The sequence below is a fragment of the Anomaloglossus baeobatrachus genome, chromosome 9, assembly GCF_048569485.1.
Source record: "Anomaloglossus baeobatrachus isolate aAnoBae1 chromosome 9, aAnoBae1.hap1, whole genome shotgun sequence".
NCBI classification, from domain to species: domain Eukaryota; kingdom Metazoa; phylum Chordata; class Amphibia; order Anura; family Aromobatidae; genus Anomaloglossus; species Anomaloglossus baeobatrachus.
Genome location: NC_134361.1, coordinates 183,015,712 through 183,039,347, shown reverse-complemented (window position 1 = coordinate 183,039,347; position 23,636 = coordinate 183,015,712). Strand labels below are relative to the sequence as shown.

The 23,636-nt window shown below is 48.9% G+C and overlaps 1 protein-coding gene across 2 annotated transcripts in view; it reads right to left on the bottom strand.

The window, feature by feature from the left end:
- PDCL (phosducin like) overlaps nt 1-21,455 on the bottom strand; it is a 165,627-nt gene extending 144,172 nt beyond the window's left edge. Inside the window, exon 1 of one of the 2 annotated variants that reach the window (XM_075322820.1) lies at nt 21,327-21,455. The gene's annotated coding sequence lies outside the window, so the exon portion shown is untranslated. Of the gene's footprint in view, nt 1-2,144; nt 2,253-21,326 lie in introns of those variants that run through there. The other variant, XM_075322819.1, reaches the window with a different exon arrangement.
- Nucleotides 21,456-23,636: the final 2,181 nt, after the last annotated feature.

Genomic DNA, 23,636 nt, shown 5'->3' with positions numbered 1-23,636 from the left:
GCTTTCTCTCGGATTGTTCTTGTGAAGGAGCTTTGTCTCCGCACAGAACAGATTGTGCCTCTAGCACTGCGGCTGAGGGAGCTGCACGCTGGCAACTAATGCTCCCATGCTGCCTCCCCCCAGTGTGCCGCGTGATGGTAGTGCTCACAAAAGAAAGAAAACTGCTATCCCGCTGCTATTATTAGCGTGAAGTTCTTATCAGGAGAGCTGCTTATAGAGCACACGAGTGCATCAAATCCATGTGACTATTTAGGTTAAAACAGACAATGTAATAAATAAAGTCTGTTTTTCTGGTTTTGTAAAATTTCACTTTTCGGAATTTTGCATCTCCAGTGTCTGACCAACTTCTTTCTTCTTGGGTGATAAACATACGGAAGAGCATTTGAGGACTATGGCTCAGACTCACTGTTAAAAAGCCAGAATCTGCTATAACTATGTAACTGCAGACTTGTGAGTATTTACAGTGCGCAACTTGCACACTGTCAAGATTCTCCATTGCTGGCACTGGGAGAATTCTTCCTGCCACATCCTGACTAGATGTGTCCAGCCTTGCTCAATTCACTTATAATGAGTGAGACCTTACACACATGAACATAACGATTGTGGTTGCAACCAGGCCTGGGGGTACAGCACCTACTTCACCTACTGCAATACATTGCAGCATAGAGACATGATGGGTCACTGCGTTGCCAATGCAATACAAGCTGCCAGATGGTAGCTGACGTTGGCGATATGGTGACTAGGGGCGCATGACAGTGACATCATGCGCCATGGTGTACACTCCAATGTCAGCTGCCAGCCACTGCATACTGTCTACAGAGGATGCCGTGTGACTTGAGAGCAGAGGGAGGTGAGTAGAGGGTTTTTTTTTATCAGTTAGAGACAGAAAAAGGACTGTATATACCAGGAAGGGGCCCAGGATAAGGATATATATACCAGAATGGACTCAGGATGGGGACCATTTATAGGATGGTGACATATATAGCAGGATGGGCCCTGGAAGAGGACATATATACCAAGATGGGCCCAGGATGGGGACAAATGTACCAGGATGGGGATATATATACTAAAATGGGCCCCGGATGGGGACACATATACCTGGATGGAGACCAGAATGAGGACATATATGCCAGGATGGTCACAGGATATACCAGGTAGGGGACAAATATACCAGCTTGAGGAGATAAATACCAAGATGGGGACATAAACACCAGGATGGGCCCAGGAAGGGGACATATATATCATGATGTGGACCAAAATGAAGACATAAAAACAATGATGGGCTCAGGATGGGAACATATATACCAGGATAGGGTACATATTTACTAGGAGGCGGTCCAGGATGATGGACATTACTACATAATGAAAGGGGTTGGGGGGACAACTCGTATGTCTTTAAAGTATTTCAAATTCTACATTGGCCCATACATCTGACCAACAGGTGGGGGGGCCCAGGCCCAAACTTTGCACTGGGGCCCACCAGACTCTAGTTACGCTAGTCGGCAAGTGATTTTCAACAAAAATTGCATATTTGCCGTCATACGACCACTGCTACATGTGTTGGAAAATCCTGACAGTGTGCACACTGCGCACTATGAATATTTACAAGTCTGTAGTCACATAAAGAGACTGGAAAAGCCCTTTAAGACCCCCATACACTTTTAACTTTAAGGATAGTGCCCATGTTTTGCCCCTTTAAAAAAAATACAACTTGCTTAATCTCAAAATATAGCAGTATATTCCAATCCAGCGAGCAATATCCGTCCTAAATACTGTTCAGGATCGGAGCGCTGCAGGTAAGCCTCTTTACTGCTTCATTAATATTTATATATTTTATTAATTATATAATAGCAGATTATGCTGGAATTGGAATTTATATTACGAGGAAGAAAAGAAATGAATCCGAAAATGTCAACTTTTAATTGAATGAATGGCATTTTCATATAAAATGCTAAAAAAAAAAAAGAAAAAAAAACCCCACAACAAAATCCTAAGGTATTAGGGGGCTACAACTTACGTTAGTGCCTCACATTTCGCAGTGCCTAATAAATTTAGATATCTATACTTATCATATGCAAATGGATGGCGCTGTGTGCAGAGATAAAAATACCCGTCCTATTCTCCGAGGAGCGTGTGTCCCTTACCTTTCAGTATTAATCAGACCATTTTGCCGGTTTCCCGTCTCTCGGCATTAGCAGCTATCGCTGAGCATATGAGCACAATGTACAAGTGACAATCTGTCTCTCACCGGTGACAGCTACCTTGTTAAGGGAGCCAGGTGTCAAATGTCTGTGGGAGGGACGGTAAGGAGAGCAAATAAGGGATGATTAGCGTGTTTACCACAGCCGAGTACAATGACACCTGCGGTATATTCTGTATATTACTGAGCGCTATGGAAATTTTATGCTCCGTCATATGTTTCCTAGTGCGTGGTGGATCCACATAATAAATCATTATAGATCAGCTGCTTGCGGTGCGTTTTATGCTGATTTTAGTAAATTATTATCTTTAATACATCCACGCTGTAACGTACTGTGTATGTCATACAATTCTTTTATACACGAGTATCTAAACAATGAGAGTATCAATGACTCTGAATATTCAGCACCAGAGTCTTGCCAGGGGAGCAGTGTCAAGACCAGTAGCAATCCATGCTGTCAGATCATTTTGTCATGTCTATATACTGTATTGTTCGGTTTATAAGACGCGCTGGATTATAAGACTCACCCCAAATTTAGAGTAAAAAAAAGAGGTGAAAAAAAAGGGGGGGTGTCTGTCTTACAATCCAGTGGTGTTTTACCAGGAGAGGTTGCGGGGGCTGTGCTGGAGCTGCGGGGGCTGTGCTGTGCTAGGGCTGCAGGCAGAGGGTGCTGTGCTGGGAATACAGGTGTCAACCTGAAAATGTCGGCGGTACGCACTTCAAATGATGGCGGCCGGAGTTATCGCATGCACAGATGGTGCTCTCGGCTCAAGATCTCAACTTTGCATGCGCCGCCTCCGGCGGACTTAAGGAAAATGACACATGCGCAGATGAGATCTTGAGCCAATAGCTCCATCTACGCATGCAAGCAAGTGTGACAGCAGTGTTGGAGACAGCAGAGGATCAGAGACAGTGTCATGGGGTATGAAATGACAGGACAGGGGCTCCTAGGCTGGCCCTTAGACTTGAGACCCTGCACTGTCCCTTATCTCAGAGGTAGGTTTGATGGCAACCAGGTCCGAGCCTCCAATGTGACCCTGATTCCAGTCCGAGCTCTGATTTTACTCCCTTTCTCCCCCACCCTTGGGGTGGCTGGAAAACACAAGTACAAAACCCCGCAAAAATTACACGGACAAGGGAGAACAAAAACTCGTACACAGTGCACTCAAACACAAAGGAGAGACATTATGTGTATCGGACAGCAACAAAAAAATGGAATGGAGTAACGTACAACAGGGGACTGCTCACACCACTCAAAATCGCAACACAGATCGCCATAAACAGGATAAGCACCAAGACCGGGATCGCTGGAGCTTATGCTGAAGCTATAATCAGTGTTCCTAGTTCCTGCTCACCAGTCTGCAGGAATTAACTCCTGAAGAGTTGAAGACCAGTGAACCTGAATCAGCCGACGCCCGTCTCTGGCTGAACAATTCACAAGCCTTAAGGCCGCTTTACACGCTGCGATATTGGTACCGATATCGCTAGAGTGCATACAGGCCCCCATCGTTTGTGTGTCACGGGCAAATCGCTGCCCGTGGCCACAAAATCACGCGGACCCGTCACACTACTTACCTGCATAGCGACGTTGCTGTGACCGGCGTACTGCCTCCTATCTAGGGGGGCAGTTCGTTTGGCGTCACAGCGACGTCACTAAGCAGCCGCCCAATCAAAGCGGAGGGGCGAAGATGAGCGGGACGAACATCCCACCCACCTCCTTCCTTCCTTTCTCATTGCTGGCGGGATGCAGGTAAGGTGAGGTTCCTCGTTCCTGCGGTGTCACACATTGCGATGTGTGCTGCCACAGGAACAACGAACAACATCGCTGCTGCAGGGGATGTCACGATTAGCGATTTTGAACGTTTTTGCAATGATTCAAAATCGCTAATAGGTGTTACACGCAACGAGATCGCTATCGCGGCCGGATGTGCGTCACAAAATCCGTGACCCCACCAACATCGCTTTCGCGCTTTCGCCACCGTCACACGAGACGATATATCGGGCGATATGTTGGTGGGGTCATGGAGTTTGTGACACACATCCGGCATCGTTTGATATATCGTAGCGTGTGACAGCTACGAGCGACTGTGAACGAGCAAAAATACTCACCTTATCGTTGCTTGTTGACACGTCGCTCTTTTCTAAATGTCGGACCTCCTTCAGTGCTCCGGTTGTTCATCGTTCCCGAGGCAGCACACATCGCTATGTGTGACACCCCGGGAACGACGAACACAGCTTAACTGCGTCCTGCCGGCAATGCGGAAGGAAGGAGGTTGGGCGGGATGTTTATGTCCCGCTCATCTCCGCCTCTCCGCTTCTATTGGCCGGCCGCTGTGTGACGTCGCTGTGACGCCAAACGTCCCTGCCCCTTCAGGAAGAGGATGTTCGCCGCCCTCAGCGAGGTTGTCCGGGAGGTAAATGCTTGTGACAGTGGGTTAACGACTTTGTGCGCCACGGGCAACTAATTGCCCGTGACGCACAAACGATGGGGGCGGGTACGATCGCTCGAGCAATCGCACGATAGATCGTACCGTGTGACGCCTGCTTTAGGTTGCTTGTCAGACTCTATAGTGTGAACAGAGTCTTACACCACCATGCCACCAAGTGCGTGTGTGACGCCCTGGCCTATCAGGTCGTCACAGGGTAGTACATCTACCCGATGTGGCGGAGGTGGAGCCTGAAGAGCTACCAGCTCCACCGCCGCCCGGCATCCCAACGGCTGTTGGGGTCCGCAACAGCATACTTAAAGCCTATGCCAGCTAGGGAGCCGAGGCCGGACGCTGATGCCCCCTACTGGGAACGACAACACCCAAAGCTTAAACCGAAGATGACGAATCAAGATCAGAGGCAACAGGAGATGGTTGCCCGTGCACAGAGAGAAAAGGCGTACTTGAGAAGGGCCACTTTCCGTGTCAGTGGGCCGTGGCGCAGGGGCCATGTAAGGCGGTTTAACCCTGACAAAGGGTGGGGTTTCTTCTGGGAGGCGAACCTCTCTGAAGAAGTGTTTGTTGCTCGGAGAGATATAGAGCAACATCTCTCGAGAGACCACCCGGGCCGTAACCTGGAGCCAGGAGAGGTGGTTATCTGTACTTGGCATTGAAGTGAGCAGGGCTGGTACGCCCTAGATGTGAAGCAGCTCACTATGGTTGACGAGCGGGTTGTGCCAGCCGCTGCTATTGATTACCAGCCTCCCAGTGAGCGGTACCAGTAATGTATAATGTTATAGCAGAACTATTAGGTATCTGTGTTTCATTTGTTATTTTCCTAAGTTTGTTATTTTTCATATAGAGAATGTTAGAAAATAAGTGTTTGAATGAAAAAGAGAAAAGTTACCTGATTTACGAGAAGATTTTTATAGTGTGTACACGCGATACATGGACTTCGTTATATATAGTAGTAAACATGGACCATGGTTACAGGACTGGTTGTGACCAACACAGACTTGTGTTCTTGTAAATAATTGCACCTCCTGTGCCCACCAGAGTCGTCTATTGCAACACCCGAGACCTTAACCTGGTCACGGACCCACCATAGGCATGCAGCGGGTCAGATTGTTTGGGTAGCGGCTTAATGGGATCCGGGACATTGGAACTGGACTGTTGCAGGAAGAGGCTGCAACGGAGCAGGTTGAGCCTCTGCTACTAACTAAACAGGTAGCGTTCCATCGTTGGAACGATGAACTCTAAAAAAAATACGTAACATTTAAGTGTCCAGCCTCCCTGATGTGGAAGTATTTGTAAATAAAAATTTCCAGTTTGACAAAAAAATAATAAACCTCTGATGTCATGCAGCTTGAGGACGAGCTACGTTTAACCAAGGGGGAATGTTACGCCCTGGCCTATCAGGTTACGGGTCCCCAACTAATGGTGTTGCCAACATCAGCCAATCAAAATCTTAGGAACAGTCTGCACCACACCCACCAGACACACCAGTGGACGGCCTGAGTGGAATAGGGTCGCCCACTTGGGGGGTTGGTAAGGAGAGGTCAGGAGTGTCAGGAGTAGGTCAGTAGGAGTGAAGAAGTGTAAGAGTAAAGGAGAGAGGAGGTCAGGAGTCGGGCTCCTTGAAAGTCACTAGGTAGTAGACGGTGGTCTGGGACTAGTAGGAGCTGGACCCCCGGTCGCAGGGGATCGTGACAAGGGGCACGGAACTGTCGAGGAGGACAGCCGGCGGCCTTGTACCATCACCGGGCTGAGACCAGGGCATGATGGGGTACGTGGACCCTTGGTCAGGGAGTAGCTTCAGGCAACCTGACAATTGACTTTCCGAGAACGGAGCCTTCAAGATCCATTCTCCACCTGCTCCAAAATCGGGGTACTAGCACAATGAGTGGGATAGGACTTTCTAATAAGACGGTCCAGAAAATCCCAAGCGTGAACCCTGAGAGCAAGCTCCCTCAGTTAGCCACACTGGGGAGCGGGACCCGACTAGTTCTACACTACCGGGACCAACTAGCAAGAGAACTTAGTGCCAAGAGGAAGGTCACAGATCATCAGGCAAGACCAGTGGGAACGGGACCCAAACGTGCTCCCTCCAGGTGGCAGCGGTGTCCAGAACTTTGGTTTACCAAGTTGTTGGTGTCAGCTTTATGGACTGAGTGAGTATGCAAGTGACCCTTTCGCTCCCAACGGCACTCCCCAACACCATCACTGAGTCCCGGGGCATCCCCCCTACCCGTGGAGGGGTAAACACCTAGCTGCCCACTCCATCGTTCCTGAGTACTCCCAGCTGCAGCGGTGGTACTCCACCTTACCACGCACCACGGGTGGCGTCACGAACTTTAAATATACAATCCCCTGTAAATACCCTCTTTATTTGAGTGGCCGCACGACCCCCGGGTCCGGACGCCCCTCGAGCCACCGCGGATCCGGATGCGAGCAGCTCGGCTGCTGACACGGGGGCGGCACACATGGAGAGCCGAATATTGCATGACAGACAGCAGCATCGGACACAGGTAAGTATGCAAGTTCAAGCTGTCCGTGTGCTACCCGGATGTCACACGGATAGCACACGGACAGTACACTGATGACACACAGTGACACATGGCCCATGGAACGCCAAATGGACCGTGCAAAATGTTCGTTTTTTGCACAGACGTGCGAAGGGGGCCTTAAACATTGACGTTTTTTGTGTTTGGGGTTCATAAAAAATTGTGCACCATTTGGCTTTTACAGGTTTTTTGTTTTCATGTACTGTACATTTAACTTTTTTATGGTGTGTAGTAAATCAGCTGAGAGGTGCTCAACAAATGACAAACTGAGAAAAGAATGACAAACTGAACACCATGATGAGCTCACTGATGGTTTCTTAGTTAACTCATTCTGCAGCCAGCAATAGGCAGTACAACCCAGAGACTATAGGAGGTAATAATCAATCCAAAACCAATTCCAAAACCGATTACATTCACTTAATAATAATAATAATAATAATAATAATAAAAAAAAGAATTGTTGCCAAAGGTGGACAACGCCTTTAATTCACATGACAAGGACGCACAAGAAAAATCTCACCAAATGTACTCTGCTAAATTTGAACTTAGAAATATAGTCACATATGGTCTTCAGTGCACAATAATACATTTATAGGAGCAGAACATCTGCCAATTTATGATAAAAACATATTTTTTAGTTTCCAGAATGTATGTGTTTATTGAAAGTCTGTGCTGAATATCATACAGTGATACAGTGTCATCCATCACCCATGGGACGCCATTGTAAAATAACTTCTACTTCAAGACTGTTAAACTATACAAACCCATCATTCATACCCCCAAACAAAGGCAGAATTGGTCTCTATGCAGTCTCTGATGTATTTACGCAGCGCTGAGCTGTGGGGGGAGGCTTCTGCTGCAGGTGAGAAGGATAGGATACATAATCTAAAACTATAATAATAGTTTTGCCCCCTACAAGGAATGGAGGGGTCTGTAATGTTTTTCGTAGATATGTCGCGGGCGGAGGAGGGGACGCTGCGCTCTCCCACTGCTCGGGACCGGCACGGCTACTCCTGCTGCTGCTCAATGGTGGCTCGAGCGGCGGGCCAGATCCCGGGGACTCGAGCGGCGTTCCTCGCCCGTGAGTGAAAGGGGGGATTGATTGTGGGGATTTGGATATTGTCCGTGACGCCACCCACGGTTGTGGTGATTTAGGTGACACCACCGCTGCTCTGGACGGGGATCCCGGGAGCGGTGACAGGGAGCAGCTGAGTTGTTAGTTCTCCCCTCCGTGGGTAGGGGGTTTTGTTGTCCCGGGGCCTGGTGATGGGGTAGGAATGGATATTGGCAGGCGGGTTGCGGGGCCTGGTGAGGTGCAGGGTCGCAGGGACAGCGCTGTGCCGCACGGCACGGTGGTACTCACTCAGCCTGAGACGATAACACAGTTCTCGGTAAAACACACGGCTGGAAAGACGGGTCCCACAGACGGCTGCTGTTGCTTTTCCCCGGCAGGTTGACGGTGACTGCCTTTCCCTGCACCTAAGTATGGTAAACGGTTCCAATGGGTTCCCACCGGTAACTCGCTCCCCGGCTTGGATATGGGCCGGAGGAGCCCCTTTTGCCCGCAGGCACTGGCCCTGAGAAACGGTTGCCTTGGCGGTGGCGGTGTCTCTCTCACTGGGTTGGACTGTTGCCTTCTGTCGGGACTTGACTGTTTGGAAACCCAGGAGGTCCCCTTCACTAACGGATTCGGCAAATTCACGGCGACTCCTAGCCTTGCCGGGGTCCGAAAAGCCCCTGCCAATGGTGCTGGCTTCTCCTTGTGTACCGGTCCGGTACCGCCGGGCCACCGCCCGTCCACGGTCCTTGCGGTAAACTCCGATAGGCCACTCCTGCAGACGGTCACCACCGTCTGCCAACCTTGCTGCTCCGTCCGGGCCACACACCCGGACTAACTTCAGATCACTCAACTACCACTTTGCTCCTCACACTTGCTCCTCCACTACTAATCTGTCTGTCGTTCCCTCCTCCAGGACTGTGAGCTCCTCGGTGGGTGGAGACCAACCGCCTAGCTCCACCCCCTGGTGTGGACATCAGCCCCTGAAGGAAGGCAACAAGGGTTTTGTGTCTGGCTTAGATGTGCCTTACCGGGGTGTAGGGTGTGGTGGTGTAATTACCTGTGGCCCCTGGCTTGTCCAGGGCGCCACATTCCCCCTTAGCAAAATGCAGACCGTCCGCAGGCTGCCCGTCCATCACCGGTTTTATTTTCACCAACTGAAAAATATGAAAAACGGTAACACACATAAAATTAAAATAACATCTTCCCACATCGGGAGGTACTCTTACTTAAACGTTGCAACGGTTACGGCTTCCGCTCTCTCCCACCCAAGCAACCTGGCCCTGATGCTGCCCCTAAGCAAATGGGCAGCACCCCTTGACCCCAGTCCTGCACAAATTACCCGAGCGGGTTCTGTCCTTTTCAGGGGACCCACGTCCATGGGGAACCCCTGAAACCCCCTGAGGATTGCCACCGGTTCCGGTGGTGGCTGGGCCCCAGTCAACTCCACTGCGGGCCCTTCCTCCAATCTGCCTCTCCGGAGTCGGCAACGGTGGGAGCTGTAACAAACATTTTTACTTACAGGCCACAAGTTTGTGGTTGCCTTGCAAGTTCTCAGGCATGTTCATAGTAGTTTCTATGTAAAACTGTAGACGGTCCCCACGGGGACAACGGTGCCGGCAACGACCGGTTTCAATCAGCAATGGACAATCAGGTAACTTTCTTCGGTTTCATTTACTTATCATTTAAAACTTCTTAAACCTTTAACACACAATGTTGTGGTCCCAACGGGGACGGTGGCATCACCTGAGGGAGGGGGTGTGGTGCTCACACGGGCCTCCTGGCTGCCCCTCAGCTTCGCATCCAGCGCAAACCACCCCCTCTCCCCACAATGCCAGGTGTATTGCACCAGGTCCCCTGGCATCAGGTTGCGGCCTGGGTGCTCCTCTGGGAGGTGGGCATTCACATCCCGTCGGGCTATGAACACTTCGGCCTCCAGGCCCGGCTCGTATACGAAACCAAAGCCCCGGCGGACATCAAATCGCCTCACCTGCCCTTCATACAGGGGGCCCCGGACTCGGAAGGTCGCCTGCTTCAGGTTCTACTTCTCCCTGATTGTACGGGCCACCAGCTCCGCCTTCTTCTTTTCCCTCTCCGTGATCTCCGAGCCCAACGGTGTAGGCTCCCTGTCCCAATATGGTGCTGCTGCGAGCTCTGGCGCACGGGTCGGGCCCCGCGAGACCTGTTGAACACTGCCCACTGCTGGTGATCTGGGCGGAAGGTCCCGCGGTGACTTGGCCTTGGGCACCGCCTTGCAGCGGCAACCCGGCACAACCTCAGCTGAGGTGTGGGGGATGGGCACAGGGGATTTCTTCCGCTGGGTTTTCGGCACGGAGCGGGATGTCGGCTCCAGCTCGGGGCATCTCTCGGGTAATGCCTCCAGCTCGGGCTTCGGGGCTTTCCAAGGTAGCACCTCCGGTCGGCTACGGGCTCTGGCTACAGGTCGGTCCGCCTGGGCGGACATGCTGGGTATCGCTACCGATTGCGGTGGTAGTGGGCCTAGTGACGGGGTCACGGCGGCCGAGACAGGTAGCGCGGGAGGCAGCAGGGCGAGCGGGTTCAGACCGGGTCCAGCAGCCGCGATGACTGACCCTTTTGGGGTACAGGGGCGTGGGTCACTCACCCTCCCTTCCGCTACTTCCTTCTCGCATCTCCGCACGGTCGCTATGACCTCCGTCATGTTGGTCTCCCACTCCTCCAAGAGGAGCTGCATCTTGACCTGCAGCCTCTGATAGAGCTGCGCGGTCCGGATCTCCACCCACGCCGCTGTTCCAGACGCGGGGGCTACGGTGCTTCGGGACGGCATGAACATCTTGCTGGCGGCCTCTCCCAGGAACAAGATGGCCGCAGGGTCCTGGCGTCCCTGCTTTTATAGCCGTGCTCACATGCGACCGGCCGCCATTTCGTCCCCCTTAGCCTTTTTTCGGCTCCTCCTCTATCGGGGCGGGATTTAGGCCTTCGCGCCTCTACTACTCGAGGAGATGCTCGAGCAGGAACTCTTTGCGCCCAAGATGGCGGCTTTTCAAATTTTCCGGCCGGACACCTCCGGCGGTCACACAAGGCGCACCTCCACCAGTTGGTAGAACGGTAGGATCCTATTCGTGACGCCAAGTTGTCGCGGGCGGAGGAGGGGACGCTGCGCTTTCCCACTGCTCGGGTCCGGCACGGCTACTGCTGCTGCTGCTCGGTGGTGGCTCGAGCGGCGGGCTGGATCCCGGGGACTAGAGCGGCGTTCCTAGCCCGTGAGTGAAAGGGGGGATTGATTGTGGGGATTTGGATATTGTCCGTGACGCCACCCACGGTTGTGGTGATTTAGGTAACACCACCGCTGCTCTGGACGGGGATCCCGGGAGCGGAGACAGGGAGCAGCTGAGTTGTTAGTTCTCCCCTCCGTGGGTAGGGGGTTTTGTTGTCCTGGGGCTCGGTGATGGGGTAGGAATGGATGATGGCAGGCGGGTTGCGGGGCCTGGTGAGGTCCAGGGTCGCAGGGGCAGTGCTGTGCCGCACGGCACGGTGGTACTCACTCAGCCTGAGATGATGACACAGTTCTCGGTAAAACACACGGCTGGAAAGACGGGTCCCACGGACGGCTGCTGTTGCTTTTCCCCGGCAGGTTGACGGTGACTGCCTTTCCCTGCACCTAAGTACGGTAAACGGTTCCAATGGGTTCCCACCGGTAACCCGCTCCCCGGCTTGGATATGGGCTGGAGGAGCCCCTTTTGCCCGCAGGCGCTGGCCCTGAGAAACGGTTGCCTTGGCGGTGGCGGTGTCTCTCTCACTGGGTTGGACTGTTGCCTTCTGTCGGGACTTGACTGTTTGGAAACCCAGGAGGTCCCCTTCACTAACGGATTCGGCAAATTCACGGCGACTCCTAGTCTTGCCGGGGTCCGAAAAGCCCCTGCCAATGGTGCTGGCTTCTCCTTGTGTACCGGTCCGGTACCGCCGGGCCACCGCCCGTCCACGGTCCTTACTGTAAACTTCGATAGGCCACTCCTGCAGACGGTCACCACCGTCTGCCAACCTTGCTGCTCTGTCCGGGCCACACACCCAGACTAACTTCAGATCACTCAACTACCACTTTGCTCCTCATACTTGCTCCTCCACTACTAATCTGTCTGTCGTTCCCTCCTCCAGGACTGTGAACTCCTCAGTGGGTGGAGACCAACCGCCTAGCTCCACCCCCTGGTGTGGACATCAGCCCCTGAAGGAAGGCAACAAGGGTTTTGTGTCTGGCTTAGATGTGCTTAACCGGGGTGTAGGGTGTGGTGGTGTAATTACCTGTGGCCCCTGGCTTGTCCAGGGCGCCACAGATAGACTTCAACTGTGACAGACAAAATAAAAAAAACCCTGAAAATCACATTGTATGAATTATAAATAATTAATTTGCAGGAAATACGTATTTGATACAGTAGAAAAACAGAACTTAATATTTGGTATAAACCTTTGTTTGCAGTTACAGAGGTCAGATGTTTCCTGTAGTTCTTGACCAGGTTTGCACGCACTGCAACAGGGATTTTGGCGACTCCTCCATACAGATCTTCTCCAGATCTTTCAGGTTTCGGGGCTGTCACTGGGGAACATTGCGTTTAAGCTCCTCCAAATATTTTCTATTGGGTTCAGGTCTGGAGACTGGCTAGGCCACTTCAGGACCCTGAAATGCTTCCTATGCAATCATAGGGATGTTATCTACCGCTCATCTTCGCCCCTCCGCTTCTATTGGCCGGCCGCTGTGTGACGTCGCTGTGACGCCGAACGTCCCTCCCCCTTCAGGAAGAGGATGTTCGCCGCCCACAGCGAAGCTGTTTGGAAGGTAAGTACGTGTGACGGGGGTTACCGACTTTGTGCGACACGGGCAACAAATTTCCGTAACGCATAAACGATGGTGGGCCGGTGCGATCGCACATGCGAACGCACGATAAATTGATACATGTAAAGCGGCCTTTACTGAACGAGGTGAGATCTTGCATGGAGCCCCAGACCAAGTAAGATTGACAGCTATCTTGTGTTTCTTTCATTTTCTAATAATTGCACTAACAGTTGTTGCCTTCTCACCAAGCTGCTTGCCAATTGTCCCGTAGCCCATCCCTGCCTTGTGCTGGTCTACAATTTCATCCTTGGTGTCCTTAGACAGCTCTTTGGCCTCTGCCATGGTGGAGAGGTTGGCGTGTGATTGATTGTGTGGACAGGGGTCTCTTATACGGGTAATGAGTTCAAACAGGTGCAATTAATACAGGTAATGAGTGCACAGTAAGAGCTTGTTAAAGAAAGAATAACAGGTTTGTGAGAGGCAGAATTCTTGCACGTTGGTCGGTGATCAAATACTTATTTCATGCAATAAAATTCAAATTATTTATTTAATAATCATACAATGATTTTCTGGATATTTTATTCTGTCTGTCACAGGTAATGTGTACCTACGATAAAAATTACAGGTCTCTCCATTCTTTATAGGTGGGAAAACTTGCTAAATCAGCAGCGTACCAAATACTTATTTTCCTCACTGTATGATCAAGAGCATAGGAGAATGTACTAACGTTCAGGGTCTATTGATTCTCATGTTTTCACGTGGCTGAACAAAGACAGTACATACCAGAATATCATGTAAGCTATACGGCGAGCACAGTTTTCTTCTGTCATCCATACATATCTGTCCATCACTGTCATATATCTATTTCTGTACGCATGTGGATTTAAAAGACAATTTTTGATTAATACTTTCTCCTGTAATGGCTTCACAATGACAAAATATATATAATACGGGAATCTGTCAGCAGGTTTTTACTATTTAATCTGAGAGAAGTATAATATAAGGCACAAAAGCCTGATTACAAAGATGTGTCACTTAGTAACCTGTGTGTTTAATTACTATCAGTATTTTATCAGCAGGAGATTATCACTACAGAATCACATGTGGTTAAGCAGGCTAATCTGTAAAACCCCGCCTCCACAACTGATTAGCATTAACAGTGCACACAGGAATCTGCCAATTAAAGGTGTGGGTGGGATTATACACAGGCCAGACGTCTTAGCTCTGCTACATCAGCACTGGAAAAAAAGGATTATATAAAAACCACACCAAGCGGTCCACTACGTGATACTCAATAAAATCAGGGTTTTTTTGCCCTATGTTATGTTGCTTTCAGAATATATAGCTAAAACCTGCTGACAGATTCCCTTTAAAAGGGTAGGCACTTATCTGATGGTATAATGCGATGGCTCCATGGTAGCACTATTAGCTTGCAGTACTGATCATTGTGTTTGTGATATCCATGGGGATGTTGAATATATTAAAGGGAACCTGTCAAGTCTATTAATGCTACTAACCTGCAGATATAGGGTTAATCTGCAGGTTAATAGTGTTATGACATGCTAGGCTGCAGTACTGAAATTAGCATTGGCAAGAAAATTAAACTTTATTTGTCACGGGAGCCGCCGGCTTTCAGTCATACAAGCATGCCCAGAGAAATTAAAGTCCCATGACACAGCACTGAGAGCGACAGCAACAAGCACACCCTGGAACTGACTGAAAGCTAGCTCTACAGTTAATCAGTACAGAGAGCCAGGTGTCAATGTGTCGGGGTGTGCTTATAGTTTCCGATCTCAGTGCTGTGTGCAGTAGCTGCAGTTACTTCTCCGGTATGACTGAAAGCCAGCAGCTTCAAGGACAAATTAAGTTGATGTTCTCCCAGGTGCTACACTTTCAGTACAGTGACCGGGCACCTTCATAGAGATATTATCCTGCAGATTATTCATGTAGCTGCAGGTTAATAGCGTTATCGGACCTGACAGGTTCCCTTTAAACAACAGCATATTAATAAATGGCTTGGTCCCAAAGGCAAGGTTGTATGCTAAGTATTGAAATATATGAAATAGTGATGAGCGGTTACTACCATGCTCAGGTGCTTAGTACTCGTAACTGGTGATGAGTGGGTACTACCATGCTCGGGTGCTTGGTACTTGTGTGGCACCCTGGACAAGCCAGGTCGTCACAGAACAACACCTACACACCCCACACTCCCGGTCAGGCACACCGAAGTCAGACAAAAACCCTTGTTGCCTTCCTCCAGGGGCTGATGTCCACACCAGGGGGTGGGCCAGGCAGTTGGCCCCGCCCACCGAGGAGTTCACAGTCCTGGAGGCGGGAAAAGTAGGGCGGATTAGTTTGGGAAGTGGAAGTGGAAGGAGGAAAGTGGCAGTTAAGCAGCCTGAAGTTGGTCCGGGTGTGTGGCCCGGACAGATCAGCAAGGTTGGCAGACGGTGGTGACTGTCTGCAGGAGTGGCCTATTGGAGCTAGCCGTAAGGACCGTGGACGGGTGGTGGCCCGGCAGGGGCTTACGGACCCCGGCAAGGCTAGGAGTCGCCGTGAATTTGCCAAATCCGTTAGCGAAGGGAACCTCCTGGGTTTCCCAGCAGCCAAGTCCCGACAGAAGGCAACCATCCAACCGAGAGAGGAAAACACAGTCACCGCCAAGGCTAAAGTTCCCAGGGCCAGAGCCTGCGGGCAAAAGGGGCTCCTTCAGCACCCATCCAAGCTGGGGAGCGGGTTACCGGTGGGAACCCATTGGAACCGTTACACTACATAGGTGCAGGGAAAGGCAGTAACCATCAACCTGCCGGGAGGAGAAACAACACCGCAGCCGTCTGTGGGACCCGTCCATCCAGCCGTGTGTTTTACCGAGAACTGTGTAATCATCATTGGCTGAGTGAGTACCACCGTGCCGTGCGGCACAGCGCTGCCCCCGCAACCCTGCACCTCGCCAGGCCCCGTAACCCGCCTGCCATCCATCCCTACCCCATCACTGGGCCCCGGGACAACCAACCCCCTACCCACGGAGGGGAGAACTAACAACCAGACTGCTCCCAGTCATCGCTCCCGGGATCCCCGTCCAGAGCAGCGGTGGTGCCACCGATATCACCACAACCGTGGGTGGCGTCACGGACAATAACCAAATCCCCACAATCCAATCCCCACCCTTTTCACTCACGGGCGAGGAGCGCCGCTCGAGTCCCCGGGATCCGGCCCACCGCTCGAGCCACCACCGAGCAGCAGCAGCTGCAGCAGCAGCGGCCGGACCCGAGCAGTGGGAGAGCGCAGCGTCCCCTCCTCCGCCCGCGACACTTGTAACTAGTGATAAGCGGGCACTACCATGCTCAGGTGCTCAGTACTCGTAACTAGTGATGAGCGGGCACTACCATGCTCAGGTGCTCAGTACTCGTAACTAGTGATGAGTGGGCACTACCATGCTCGGGTGCTCAGTACTCGTAACTAGTGATGAGCGGGCACTACCATGCTCAGGTGCTTGGTACTCGTAACTAGTAATAAGAGGGTACTACCATGCTTAGGTGCTTGGTACTCGTAACTAGTGATGAACGGGCACTACTATGCTCGGGTGCTCAGTACTCGTAACTAGTGATGAGCGGGCACTACCATGCTCGGGTGCTCAGTACTCGTAACTAGTGATGAGTGAGCACTACCATGCTCCGGTGCTCAGTACTCGTAACTAGTGATGAGTGAGCACTACCATGCTCAGGTGCTCAGTACTCGTAACTAGTGATGAGCGTGCACTACCATGCTCGGGTGCTCAGTACTCGTAACTAGTGATGAGCGGCACTACCATGCTCAGGTGCTCTGTACTCGTAACTAGTGATGAGTGGGCACTACCATGCTCAGGTGCTCTGTATTCGTAACTAGTGATGAGCGGCACTACCATGCTCAGGTGCTCTGTACTCGTAACTAGTGATGAGCGAGCACTACCATGCTCAGGTGCTCTGTACTCGTAACTAGTGATGAGCGGCACTACCATGCTCAGGTGCTCGGTACTTGTAACTAGTGATGAGCGAGCACTACCATGCTCGGGTGCTCAGTACTCGTAACTAGTGATGAGCGAGCACTACCATGCTTGGGTGCTCAGTACTTGTAACTAGTGATGAGCGGGCACTACCATGCTCAGGTGCTCTGTACTCGTAACTAGTGATGAGCGAGCACTACCATGCTCCGGTGCTCAGTACTTGTAACTAGTGATGAGCGAGCACTACCATGCTCCGGTGCTCAGTACTCGTAACTAGTGATGAGCGGGCACTACCATGCTCAGGTGCTCAGTACTTGTAACTAGTAATGAGCGAGCACTACCATGCTCCGGTGCTCAGTACTCGTAACTAGTGATGAGCGAGCACTACCATGCTCGGGTGCTCAGTACTCGTAACTAGTGATGAGCGGGCACTACCATGCTCGGGTGCTCAGTACTCGTAATTAGTGATGAGCGGGCACTACCATGCTCGGGTGCTCAGTACTCGTAACTAGTGATGAGCGGGCACTACCATGCTTGGGAGCAATCGGATGTCATTATGAGTCATGTCCAACTGCTCGTTACGTGTTTTGAACACCCGAACATGGTAGTGCTCACCCATCACTATTATGAAATTAAAATTGGGGTTCTTGGGGTGACCTAATCAATATGATAACATCCAATTGACGTAACTTGGTCTTAGGGATTAATTTGAAGCGATTGTACATGAAAGCTTCTGCTATCCGGGAGGACTGGAGATATCAAGTGAAGAGTGCTCCAACCACAGCAGATTAATCCCATGGAAAAAATACCAAAGTATTGTGAAGACGATATTTAATGAACAATGAGTGATTTCTGGTGGGCACCACTACTTTGTAGCTCCAGGTTACTTAGATTTCCAATCTACGAGGAAGGAGTTGGGTCTCCAGCTGGTCAGACACATCTGGGGCCATCAGGAGAAGACAGAAGCAGTTTATTACTGCTTCTGTCTTCTCTTTTGCCAGATACTTAGCAGAATAACTCAATACTAATGTTTCTGTAAGACCTGGTGATCACATAATCGTCAGATGTCTGCCCAACATAGCAGAGCTGTTGAGTCCTAACAAACCTCTATAACCTGTGTCAGTGACTTCTATAACTACATCAGACTTGTTTCATATATAACTGAGTGATCCGCTTTTATGATGTCTTCCATCGAGCACATCTGATTCGTCAGTGATCAGCAATTACAAAGGAGCTGCCAGCATCGGATCTTGATGATTTCCGTGCCTACTTGGATTCACTGCTGGCAGAACATTACTCAGACAACCATTAATGAACTCATTGATAGCAGCTAAGCCTGTAACTGTGGGAATTTCTGCAAGTTACTCTATGTTTTTCCCAAAAGATAAGGTCACTTCTACCTCATGTTGGTTTCTTTTCCTATCCTTTGGATCAATATTACAAAATGGACTTATGTCTTGGTTCAACTGTGATATTACTATAGAAAAGAGGCCCTAGACCTAGATGTGGTTGTGAAAGGGAAATTACGGTAGTATTCCCACCTTGGACATTTGTGTATTTATGTGTATATTCCAAGGATAGTTCATACAGGTCTGATAGTGTCACAATGTTACATCAAGACCTATACTGTCCTTTACCCTAGAGGACCCTAGCCTATATCTCATCTCCAGATTACTGCTAATGGCGGAGATGCTAGAGTACCGTACCTTTCTATATTCCTGAGAAATACTACTCTAATACCCTCCTCCCCCCAGGGAGGGATGGAGAAGGAGCGAGATGGTAAACAGATAAGGACAGGCAAGGGAATACCAAAACTCTGAACATTGCACACACATAGGACTAGACAAAGAGAGACTCAGGAGAAAAACAAGAGCAGGAGGGTAGCAACAAAAAGCAACAAGGGTAAACTCCACAGTCACACACACAGCAACAGGTATAAAAACTAGATCAAAACACCTTCACACATCATTAAGATAAATCAAAGCTGGCATAGGTGGAAGGATCCAGCCAGCATATATAGGAGGGGAGCAGATGTTATTGGCTGCCCCCCAAAGCATGTGTTCAAAGGAGCCTAACAAGCAGACTAGCAGAGATTAAGGTAGGATGGTGCAGGATCAAAATGGTAAACAGATGAGGACAAACAAGGGAAAACCAAAACTCTGACACGCTGCACACACACACACGCACACGCGCACACACAGGACTAGACAAAGAGAGACTCAAAAGAAAAACAGAGCAGGAGGGTAGCTACAAAAAGGCAATAAGGGTTAACAGCACAGCCGCAAACCAGATAGTCTAGATCACCCCACCTGCACACACCAAAGTAGATAAACTATAGCTGGCATAGGTGGAAGGATCCAGCCAGCATATATAGGAGGGGAGCAGATGTGACTGACTGCCCCAAAGTAGGTGATCAAAGGAGCCTAACAAGCAGACTAGCCAGACTAGCAGAGATTAAGGAAGGACGTGCAGGAGCAAAATGGTAAACAGATGAGGACAAACAAGGGAAAACCAAACCTCTGATACACACACACACACACACACACACACACACACACACACACACATACATACATACATACATACATACATACACACACACACACACACACACACACACACACACACACACACACACACACCACATGACTAGACAAAGAGAGATTCAGGAGAAAAACAGAGCAGGAGGGTAGCAACAAAAAGGCATCAAGGGGTTAACAGCACAACCACACACAGCAACAGGTATCACACCAGATAGTCTAGATCACCACACCTCCACACACCAGACTAGATAAACTATAGCTGGCATAGGTGGAAATATCCAGCCAGCATATATAGGAGGGGAGCAGATGTGATTGGTTGCCCAAAAGCAGGTGATCAAAGGAGCCTAACAAGCAGACAAGCTTATATTAACTCCTGCTATCCTGCCTTTGTATTAGCACTTAGCAGGTTGATGCCTGAGTCTGCCTGCATAGAACACAGACACCAGAGGAGTCATCAGGCGGAGTGTCAGAATCTGTAGTATGAACAGAACCCAAAGCCACTATGACAGTCAGTGAAGTTTGTAATCAAGCGGTAGTGAGTTTTTATATGCAGCTACCAAAGAATGTGTGCATGGTTGTATGCATTTAACAAAAGTCAGTAAAAGACCAAAAAACACCTATTGTATAATACAAAATAGTCATTTTTATTATAGTCAGAAAAAGGTCTCAAACAGTCAGTGAAGGTTGTAAACGTCTCCACTTATGGAAACTACATCATTTTTGGAGAATAGAGATCTCCTGACCCCATACTTACCTGTAATATTTGCTGATGGCTCTCATATCCAGATGAAGAAGGGACACAACCACACACACACAGCAACAGGTATCACACCAGATAGTCTACATCACTACACCTCCACACACCAACTAAATAAACTGTAGCTGGCATAGGTGGAAGGATCCAGCCAGCATATATAGGAGGGAAGCAGATGTGATTGGCTGCCTCAAAGCAGGTGATCGAAGGAGCCTAACAAGCAGACTAGCAGAGGTTAAGGAGGGACGGGGCAATAGCAAAATGGTAAACAGATAAGGACAGTCAAGGGAAAACCAAAACTGTGACACACACTCTCATATCCAGGTGAAGAATGGATGTAGAACTCTATTTACTTTGAAGGAAGATAAAAAAACAACCAGGCATGGCTTCCCATGCTTGGCCACCTCTGTCTTCTTCCCCCATCTACATGCGAATTCCAGCGACCACCTCATCAGAGACATCAAGAGGCCTTTTCTAGTTAATACCTATTTTGTGCATGTAGGTATATTAGTTAATAAAATAGGTGTTACAGGAGAGGCAATTCGGTCTTCCATAAAACAAGCATATCGTGATAATCTTTAAGTCACCCCATCATAATCACAGCACAGAGGAGACATGGACCTTATATACGCTGCATTGCTCTATATTAAATCATAGCACGGCATAAAATGTGATTGCACAGGCAATGTTGTCTGCATGCACCAGCACCTTTATGATCCCATTGTGTTTCCCAATCCGTTACATGCAAGTACATTATAGCAGCAACCCATGGGTTAAATCTGTAAATGTAATAAAATGACTGTGTGTGCATTCTCAGCTCAAGCGGTTTCCACATTAAATAACACAATTTATTATAATATTTTGAACAACGATTCATCATTTTAGGGCAAATACAACCTGGTACAGAACCATCTGCTCCGTACTTCAGGAGCAAGGCTTTATAATGGAATAGAATACTAATAAATGCTTATTGAATCAAATGATAATACTTACCTCCGCATAAATAAAACTTTGATTCATGGCTGCACTATTCATGGCTGCACCGTTATACGGCAAATAAGCAGTTTACTGTGAAAATAAATAATATAGAATAAAACTAATTATGTGTATCAGCATAGTACCAACCATCACGAGCTCGAGGACGGGAATACAGATTACTGCCAGATATAACATTGGCTCCTCTTCAACAAAAGGCAATGCTAAGGCTTCACGCTAGAAAGGAGAGAGGTTTTAGATACTCAGCCACCAAGTCTTCTAAGTGGAAATTATACTGATATAAAAAAAAAATGCTGACTGCAAGGCAGTGATGGAAAGGGTGAACGGCGCACTGCTGTGAAGGAAAAGACAATCCAAGGATACCTCAATGGTGATTTTATTGGACAACGCGTTTCGGAGTTTCCATTTCCTTCATCAGGTGACCTGATGAAGGAGATGGAATCTCCGAAACACGTTGTCCAATAAAATCACCATTGAGGTATCCTTGGATTGTCTTTTCCTTCATGGCAACGTGCTGTTCGGAGATTCCATCTCTGTTATGATCCGGTAACCGTGGAAGATAACAAAAAACTCCCATTGGTGGAAAAAAACCACCAAGAAAACAAGAGTAGTTGGAACCTGGGCTGACCGCAATCCCCTAACTATCAGACCACAGTAGAAGTAGCCGTGGAGCATTCCTAAACACCTAGACGCCTCGTCACAGCCTGAGAAACTAGCTACACCTCACAGATAGAAATGAGGAAATCTACCTTGCCTCAGAGAAGTCCCCAAAGGAGTAGATAGCCCCCAACATATAAAGATTATGGTGCTATAGGACAACACGATACACAGATAGGAAAAGCAGATTTAGCAAAGGCGAGGCCCAACTAACTAGATACAAAGGAAAGGAAAGAAAACTGATTGTGGTCGGTACAAAAATCCTGCAGAAAAAATACCAATCTCCTGATAGTAAAATGGCCCTTGAGGTCGCACGACCTCATCCCCACTATATCAGGTACTCTTGTAAATGGGGGAGACAAAATACCAAAAAGAACACAAAAATACAAAAGTATGAATAATCAAGAAATACAGGGAGAAGCTCTCTTTTTCTGCAGAAGAGCTAGCAAAGGGAGAACCCCCATGCTCACACCACAAGAGAAACAAAGCTTCACCTGCAATAAACCAGATACAAAACAAAACCATGAAAAACAAACACCCTAAGGTGTAAACTAGGAAGCAAGGAAAAAACAAACAAACTTATCTGCAGAAGTCTTGCTCAGGGAAACAGAGAAGGACAGAACACCAAGCCAGGTCTAGAGACTGAGTGAAATACAATGATAACCGGCACCAGCAAGGCAAAAAGTGCTCTCCTATATACACCAGGCTTGTCTGCAATAGGACTTCCTAAATTCCCAATTAACGCCAACACCGGTCTCAGTTACAGGCTCAGACTCAGCTCCACTACCATTCCTAGGCACCAGAGGGAGCTCCAAAACAGCACCCACACAGATGACATTCACAACACATCTTCTTCATCAGCTCAAAATGATTTTGACCTGATGAAGGAGATAGACGATTTGAAATATGTTTTCCTTCATGGCAGCACGCCATTTGGAGATTCCATCTCTTTCATCAAGTCAAATTGATTTTGACCTGATGAAGGAGATGGAATCTCTGAAATTCTTTGTCCAATAAAATCACCATTGAGGTATCCTTAGATTGTCTTTTCCTTCACAGCAGGGCTCCGTTTGGAGATTCCATCTCCTTCATCAGGTCAAATTGATTTTGACCTGATGAAGGAGACAATCTCTGAAATGCATTGTCCAATAAAATCACCATTGAGGTATCCTTGGATTGTCTTTTCCTTCATGGCAGTGCACGGTTTTGAGATTCCATCTTCTTCATCAGGTCAAATAGATTTTGACCTGAGGAAGGAGATGGAATCTTCGAAACACGTCCAAAAAAAAGCCACCATTGAGGTATCCTTAGATTGTCTTTTCCTTCACAGCAGCACACTGTTAACCCTTTCCATCACTGTCTTACAATCTACATCCACCTGGGGCTGCAGCAGCAGTGTCTTGTATACGCTTGCAAATGGTTGTGACTTGCACAACCTGACAAAGTGAGCCTTTTTAGCGTTTCATCTCTTGTTTCCCACCTGGATAAGACCCTATTTGTACTTCACTGTCTTCCAGTTCTTTTTACCCACAAAATTCTGAAGAAGCCAAAATAAAAAAATACAAAAAAAAAATCTTTATTGATATATTAATATACTGAGCTGGTTAAAAAAAAGATGGTGGCACACTCAGTAGGAGGGAAAAACAGTGG